The sequence below is a fragment of the Meriones unguiculatus genome, chromosome 15, assembly GCF_030254825.1.
Source record: "Meriones unguiculatus strain TT.TT164.6M chromosome 15, Bangor_MerUng_6.1, whole genome shotgun sequence".
Classification (NCBI taxonomy): Eukaryota; Metazoa; Chordata; class Mammalia; order Rodentia; family Muridae; genus Meriones; species Meriones unguiculatus.
In genome coordinates, this window is record NC_083362.1 from 39,359,017 (window position 1) to 39,367,559 (window position 8,543).

Sequence of the window (8,543 nt, forward strand, 5' to 3'; positions counted from 1 at the left end):
GAATGTTTTACTGAAATTGATGAAAGTGACTTGGTTTAAAATGCAGTAGACATGAATTCAGAGCAGAACTGTTTCTTTAATCAGAAAAACTGAGGAACTGCAGCCTGTCAAGTGTACATATCATGGTGCCTTGGCATTTCATAAGACTGAGAAGGTGGATCTTTGGAGATGGAAGATAATATCTGCAGGTCACTTATATTCTTGAAATGATAGATACCAAGAGGTTTCAGAGTTGGGTACACAGTACCAGAAGCTTCCGCATGTGTTATCAGTCAAATTATTTTCTATTGTCAGAGCTTATCAATCCACCAGAACCTCTTAGATAATCAAGCCCTCAAAATAATGTTAGGAGAGAAAGGAATATTTGAATAATGAACAATCCTAAAATAAGTGACAAAAACAAAACATAGGTACAAGAAGGTCAGCAAATATCAAGAAAGAGGAAGCTAGAAATTTATAATCAAGCTGTTTACATTAAAAATGAAGATGATATTTAAAATACAACAGAGATAAATAAAATATCAGGGTTCAAAGTAACTCAGTGATAGAGAACATTTGCTAAATACCCTCAGTTCAAAGAAGGAAGAAGGAGAGAAAAAAGAAAGGGAGTCTTCAAGGAGAGAGAAAAGGCTGAAGAAAGAAAAATAAAACTAAGAACAAAAACAGTCTGCATTAGGTAACATGTAAGGACTTCTTTTCAAAATGGAAAGTAAGCCATATATCGAAGAAAAATAACCACAGTTAAATAATACAAAGGCATATTTTAAATATCCAAATACAAGTAAAAGTATTTGTGTTCAACAAAATAATTCATCAAAATGTGAATAGATTCATGTCAGAGACAGTACCTATTCTCCTAACTATGGAACTCAATTGGATACTGAGCTGCCTTGGGCTACATCCGAGCAGGGGTTTTAGGTTATATCCATGAATGGTCTTTGGTTGGAGTATCAGTCTCAGACAAGACCCCTGTGCCATGATTTTTTGGTTCTGTTGCTCTCCTTGTGGAGCTCCTGTTTGTCACTTCCTCCTGAAGGGGGAGCAGTCTTGTCAGGACACAGAGGAGGACAATGCAGCCAGTCCTGATGATACCTGATAGGTCACGATCAGATGGAAGGGGAGGAGGACCTCCCCTAGCAGTGGACTTGGAGAGGGTCATGGGAGGAGATGAGAGAGGGAAGGTGGGCTTGGGAGGGAATAAGAGAGGGGCTACAGCTGGGACACAAAGTTAATAAACTATAACTAATATAAAAATTTTTTAAAAATAATGAAAATGTGAATAGGTGAATAGACATGGTAATATGGATTGGGTAAAGGCCAAGAAACCAGTCTAGGACAAAGGACTGTATGTTTATAAGAAATACTTAGACCTGGGTAAGGGCCAAGATGTCTTCTCTTGCTTTCTGTGCCTTGTGAGTCCTCTCTAGCACTGTGCCCCATGTCTTATCTTTGAAATCCACACCTGCTCCCCATTTTTCCAGCTGGTTTGCTGTTCTGTTGAGGTGGACAGGCTAGAGTAATGGCAAGGAGTCTCCCTTGGGCAGCAGGTAGGAGCCTAGGGGGCTGGATGCCCTTGGCATGCAGAAGCTTCTCTGTGGGTGTTCGACTATTGTCCTGAGTAAGGCTTACTCTTCCACCTCCCAAAGTGGTTGATCACTGGAATGAGAAGAGAGCTCTGTTTGGTGTATACAACATCAAAATTCTGGGGAATTTCGAAAAGCACCCAAAAGAATTGATAAAGGGCCAGTATGGCTTGGAGACTGGAGAGGAAATGAATTGCAGCATTATATTTGAAAGAAGAGAATGGTTGGGAGCAGAATGTTTGCTGAGGATCTGCATAATCTTCATAAACGGATGAGCTATCTCTACAAACACTTTAACTGACATGGGAAGTACCGATAGGACAGAAAAAACGGGGAATTCTGGAGTGAAACATTTGTCACCCTGGAGAAGGGGACTAGCACTTATCTCAGCCAGGAAAGAGCTTTGTTTGCTGTCTGTAATAAAATGGGGCTTCTTTGGAAATATGAAAAAAAAAAAAAAAAAAAAACTTTGAACAAGAGAAACAGTATTTATTCAACAGGATATATACAGCAAATTTTTTATCCAATAGGAAGAAGTCAGCCTGAAATCATAAGCATTCAATTAATAGTATATAGACTAAATAGTTTGCACATATATATGCAAATATATGTATACATATATATCCATATATACAACCTGTATATATATTTTCTTTTTTTTCATATATTTTCAAAATGTAAAAAAATTATAAGAACTGCAACTAAGTTTTTGGGGTTTCTGAAATTAGAAAGAATGGAGCACAGTTCTATAAGGCCTGTATATGACACATTTAAAGTGTAGTGAATAAAAGTAGATTAAAATCTTCCTGTATATTTTATATCTGTATGTGTTTAAAAGGTCACACTTTCTTTTAAGTAGCAGCTAGTAAAAACAAAAATAAAGCAATGTTAGCTTTAATGAGAGGGTTTGCCAAAACTGTGACAAGAGGGCAATGATTTATTGTGTTGTATACTTGACTCTCAGTTTAAGGCATTATTTTGCAGGCGTTGAAATATTTGAGAGGAGGGAATGGTTGGAGGAAATAGGCCAATGAGGTTAGATGCTGAGGTTTATAATCTGGCCTAGCTTTCTATGTCGTCTGTGTTTCCTGGTTTACAGAGCTGTGTGAATGCATCTGCAGCTCCATGCTCCAGCTGCTGCAAAAATACTACTAGTGTTCTGTCTTAGCCTGATTGACTCTATCTCCCATGTTGTGAGCCAAAGCTAAACTTGTCCTCATGAACTTTCTTCTGTTCGTGGGTTTAGGTACATGACACCAAAATGTAGGTAAAAGAGCTATTCTGAGTCTGTATGACAATGTGATTCTTAGGTATTTTGAAGTGTTTACAAGACGAAGGTGAAACTTTAGACCTCTAGATAAGTACTAGAACTGAAACAAACAAACAAACAAAAACAAAAATGAAAACTTACTGAGCATCCTGGCAGGAGGGTGGAAGACTAACAGAACTGTTGGTAGAGGCTAGGCTCAGAAGCATCAGGGGAACAACAGGGTTTTATTAGGAATTGTGCAAGATGCCACTTCTATTATGATGTACTGGGACAAGGCACTGGGCCAACACAGTGTTGCTTCCCACTATGTAAAACTGTTTTCTTTGCCAGCACGTTTTGACTACATCTTGAGGTTGAAGGGTAACTTTTGCCCTGCTAGAGACATAAATCGCACTATCTGTCTGGTATCACCCATGAAGTACAGAATGATCAATGGCTTGTTTCTAAGAATGAAAAACATATTACCATTTAATTTATTTAAGTGCACTGAGAATATAGCAGTACATTGTAATAACATCCTATCTGCCCCTGAAATCCATACAGAGAGCCAGCACTATGACATTATGATCCTAATAACCTATCATTGCCCACCCATTGAGTGAAGGAATGATAAGCCAAAAATTTTTGACTGTTCCAGAAACTTCCTTCTATTCCTTTGGACTGGTTTGTGCACATTTGCCTATTTAGCTGGGCTTAACTCTGCCTCTCACAACTGTTTGACTCACAACAGCACTGTTTTTCTCCAGCAAGTTGTTTTTTTTTTCCATTCATTTTGTTATTAAAATCAGCTTACCAGTTTTAGCTCTTCTGCCTACTTTCAAATGTTTGACTACTTAACCATTTGTAAGTCATTCTGTAATTATGTGTCTGTGTGTGTGTGTGTGTGTCTGTGTAGAGGGATATGAATTTTTTGACTATTGTTCAATGTGTCATTATAGATAATATTGGTAATTAAGATTAGAATAAAACTTGTATTATTCTGGAAAGGAATTGTATCTCATTATCACAACCATTGAACTTTGTGAAGTGATTATGTGAAATTTCTAATGAAACAGGAAGACATAAATTTGTTCACCTATGGTCTTTAACATAACAGATTCACAAACATATTTTGGTGGACATACCAAAAATGGATTACACAACAGTCTAGAGCATTTGAGTGTGGTGAAAAAAAAAAAGCAATGGGTAAAGTGGTTCAGTGGGGTCCAGGAGTTTTAATACTCGTAATGTATGTTTACTAATCATTCTTTTTAGTCAGTTTACAATAACCAATACTATGAGAAGGCAATTGGATTTGTTGGCAGGGGTGGTGCAAACAACATGGGTATGCTGGTCATGGAAAGATAGCTTAGTAAAAAGAGGTCTTGCTATGCAAGCCTGGCAACATGAGTTCGATCTCAGAAATGAAAAAGTGAGCTGACTACACAAGTGTCCACACATACTCAAACATAGCATATACATATATAAAATTACATACATACATACCTATACATATGTATATACACACATTACTCTCTATCATCTATTTATCTTCTATCTATCTATCTATCTATCTATCTATCTATCTCTATAGATCTATCTATTATCTATCTTTTTATCATCTATGTATCATCTATTTATCTTCTGTCATTTATCATCTATCATCTATATATCTTCTATATGTCATCTATCAATCTCTATCTATTATCTATCCTTTAATCATCTATTTATTTCTCTTAACCTATCATCATCTATCCATCTATCTCTACATTGATATATATATATATATATATAACATCTATATAGATATCTTTTAATGGATATAAAACTAGATGGATAGAGATAGACATGCATATCTATATTTATCTACCTATAGATAGATAAAGAGAGAGACTATGATTAAAGAGAGAGTATGATTAAGAGTAGAGAATCTCTCATTTTGTGCTAGAAGACTTGAGATCAATATTACACCTATGTAGAATTAACCATTTGAATTAATTTGACAAAGTTTTTCATCTACTTGAACAAAGTGGATGTTTAGTGATACCAGCCTAAAAGAGAGGCCACATATATAATAGAACTCGGAGAAGCAGGAATGGGGCCATATAAGCCCCATTATATCACCAACAGCCATGGATTCCAGACAGAAAATTACAGATTGGAATACCACCTAATGCATCTTTTTTTTGGCTCAATGGGTTTGTTTTATCTCCTACTAATATTCCCTTTCAAATGTTAATATATTCTCAGTTCTGTTGGAAAATTATATGCACACAATTTGTATTTTGTCTTGTAAATTAGCACCTTGAGAGTTTCCTACAGTGTGTATTAATCATATTCATTCTCTTCCTAATCTCTTCCAAATCCACTTCCTCTTCCCTAATTTTCTGAACCCCATTGAGAGATTGCCTTGAGCCATTACATTGCTTTGGCTTTTGATAATAGTGAAGGATCTGTGTAATCATGGGACTTTTGAATCCTCAATGGGTAAGTTCTGAATAATGACGTGGTCCTAATATGATGAGGGTTACGGATGGAGTGTTGAGTTTTGGCTATGCAGTGATCCTAAGCTCATGTGTTTGCAGAACTGGTAGTTCTAGTCTAGGAGTTTGTGGCACCTTTTAGAGTTGGGACTTAGGTAAAGAAATTGGACTTGTAGGTCTATATAAGTGAGTATATACTGTGTGTGTCTTTCTCCTTCTGGGATACCTCACTCAGAATGATCTTTTCTAGATTCTACCATCTGCCTGAAAATTTCATGATTTCCTCATTTTTGATTGCTGGGTAGTATTCCATTGTGTAAAAATACCACAATTTCTGTATCCATCCCTCCGTTGATAGACAGCTGGGTTGTTTCCAGGTTCTGGCTATTACCAAAAAGGCTGCTACAAACATGGTTGAGCAAATGTCTTTGTTGTGTACTTGAGCATGTTTTAGATATATGCCTAGGAATGGTATAGCTGGGTCTTGAGGAAGCACTCTTCCCAATTGTCTGAGAAAGCATCAGATTGATTTCCAAAGTGGTTTTACCAGTTTACATTCCCACGAGCAATGGAGGAGGGTTCCCCTTTCTCCACAAACTCTCCAGCATTGTCATTTGAGTTTTTTATTTTAGCCATTTTGATGGGTGAAATCTCAGGGTCATGGTATATACTCACTTAGATAGACCTATAAGATATGATAAACATAATGAAATATATACACCTAAAGAAGATAAAGAAGAAAGAAGACCTGGGCAAGATGATCAAGCCTCACTTAGAAAGACAAATGGGATGGGCATTGGATATAGGAGAAAACAAGTAACAGGACAGGAGCCTACCACAGAGGGCCTGTGAAAGACTCTACCTAGCAGTGTATCAAAGCAGATACTAAGACTCATAACCAAACCTTTGGCAGAGTGCTAGGAATCATATGAAAGAAGGGGGAGTTAATATGGTGTGGAGAGGATAGGAGCTCCACAAGGACCAAATATATCTGGACACAAGGGTCTTTTCTGAGACTGATACTCCACCAAGGACCATGTATGGATATAACTTAGAACCTCTGCTCGTATGTAGCCTGTGGTAGCTCAGTAACCAAGTGGGTTACCTTAGTAAGGGGAACAGGGACTATTTCTGACATGAACTCAATGGCAGCCTCTTTGACCTCACCCCAACCCCCAAGAGAGGAGCAGCCCTGCTAGGCCACAGAGGAAAACTTTGCAGCCAGTCCTGAAGATACCTGATAAAACAGAGTCAAATGTTCAAAGACTTGTATGAAAAAAATTTCAAGTCTCTGAAGAAAGAATTAGAAGAAGATATCAGAGATGGAAAGATCTCCCATGATCATGGCTTGGCAGGATTAACATAGTAAAAATGGCCATTTTACCAAAAGCAATCTACAGATTCAATGCAATTCCCATCAAATTACCAACACTTTACAGACCTGGAAATAATGGGCTTAAAATTGTGGAAATTCATTTGAGTATAGCATACCAACTTTAATCTTGTCATTTTCATAAAATTTATAATTATCACTAATATAAAACTTAGGCAATGTACTAGCTTCCAATAGATTGCTAGATTTTTTATAAGATTCTCATATTTTACAGTGATTACACCTCTAAGAGTTAAACTTGGAGATTATGATATTAATTATAAGAAGGTTATATCATTTTACTCTTGTTCTGTTTAGATTAAAGGTTTCTGGTGCATAGCAATATTTCTAAGCATATCTGTAGACATTTCAAATCAATTATTATGTGCTATCTCCACATTGATTTTAAATTAAATTTTGATTTTTATTAATTATTATTATTTATTACAATTTATTCACTTTATATCCTGGCTGTGGCCCCCTCCCTCCTCTCAACCTCACCTACATCCCTCTTCTCTCCCTATACCCTTCCCCTAGTCCACTGATTGAAGAGAACCTCCTTCCCTTCTATCTGACCCTAGCCTATCAATAGACTCAGTCTCCACATGGATTTCCTGGTAAGGGGAGCAGGGGCTTTCTCTGGCATAAACTCACTGCAGGCTCTCTGATTACCTCCCTCACCTGGGTGCAGCCATGTTAGGCCAGAATAAGATAATATTTGATTTTTTTAAGAATAACATGAATCCTGCGATTGTGTTTAAACAACTTGCTGTCAGAAAAGACTTAAATAAATTTTTTGTTTAATCTATGAAAAAAAAAACAACAAAGTCAAATGAAAGGGGAGGAGGTCCTCCCTAATCAGTGGACTTGGAAAGGGTCAGGGAGGAGATGAGGGAAGGAGGGAGGGTGGGGTTGGGAGGGAATGAGGGAGTGGGATACAGTTGGGATACAGAGTTAATAAAATGTAACTAATAATAAAGATAAAACATTTAAAAGAAAGTGGACTTGGTGATTAATTGCCTTGATTTTCTTCCTGCTCTCTCACCCCTGTTCTACAGAGATAACAGGATGAAGATGGCACATTTTGTTGGTACCTCTATGTACTCACTAACAACCGTATCTTCCAAAACAGAATAGAAAGTAAACTCTCAAACTGTGAGTTCAAATGAATCTACCACCAATTAAATTGCGTCTGTGTAAATATCTGTTCTTAACAATGAAAAAGTAATTAATATAGTAGTTGAAAATGTATAATACTGAACTTCTTAATATACTACAAGCATTTCATATATTAAAATCATAACTAAAGGTTTTATAGCAATTTTAATACATACATAATCACAAATAAGCAGAAATATTACTTAAATTTTAATGATACAAAGGTAAAAATATTAAAATATATTCATTTCATTGAAAAAAGAAAAATTAAACCTGCACTAATAAAAGAGAGATGTGCCATGTTCAAAGCTAAAATATGATCACAATTTTATTACATTTGTAGTATGCACTCATACGGGCCTTAAAAATTAAGTCCAGACCATAAGCAATCCCACATTTATTAATGTCACACAGGAAGCTTACAGTGTTTGCTTTTTCTCACTATTTTTTCATTACTATAGTAACTAAAAAATTAGATTAATATATTAGGTAACTTTCTATTCTTTGCTCTCAAAAATAAGAAAACCAGTTCGACTACACATGACTAGTGTTTGTCATTGATCTATGATGAGAACCTATTACTGCCACTTTCTAAAACCAGAATTATTCACCACTTATTTCAGCCTTCTCTCTCAGTTCTTCCCACTCTCCTCCTTCCCACACTCTCATCAGGCTTATCAAGTAAGTTCCCTAATAAT

The 8,543-nt window shown here is 36.3% G+C and overlaps 1 pseudogene; it reads left to right on the top strand.

Moving 5' to 3' along the window:
* Positions 1-1,519: 1,519 nt before the first annotated feature.
* LOC110543895 (large ribosomal subunit protein mL51-like) lies at positions 1,520-1,902 on the top strand (annotated as a pseudogene).
* Positions 1,903-8,543: the final 6,641 nt, after the last annotated feature.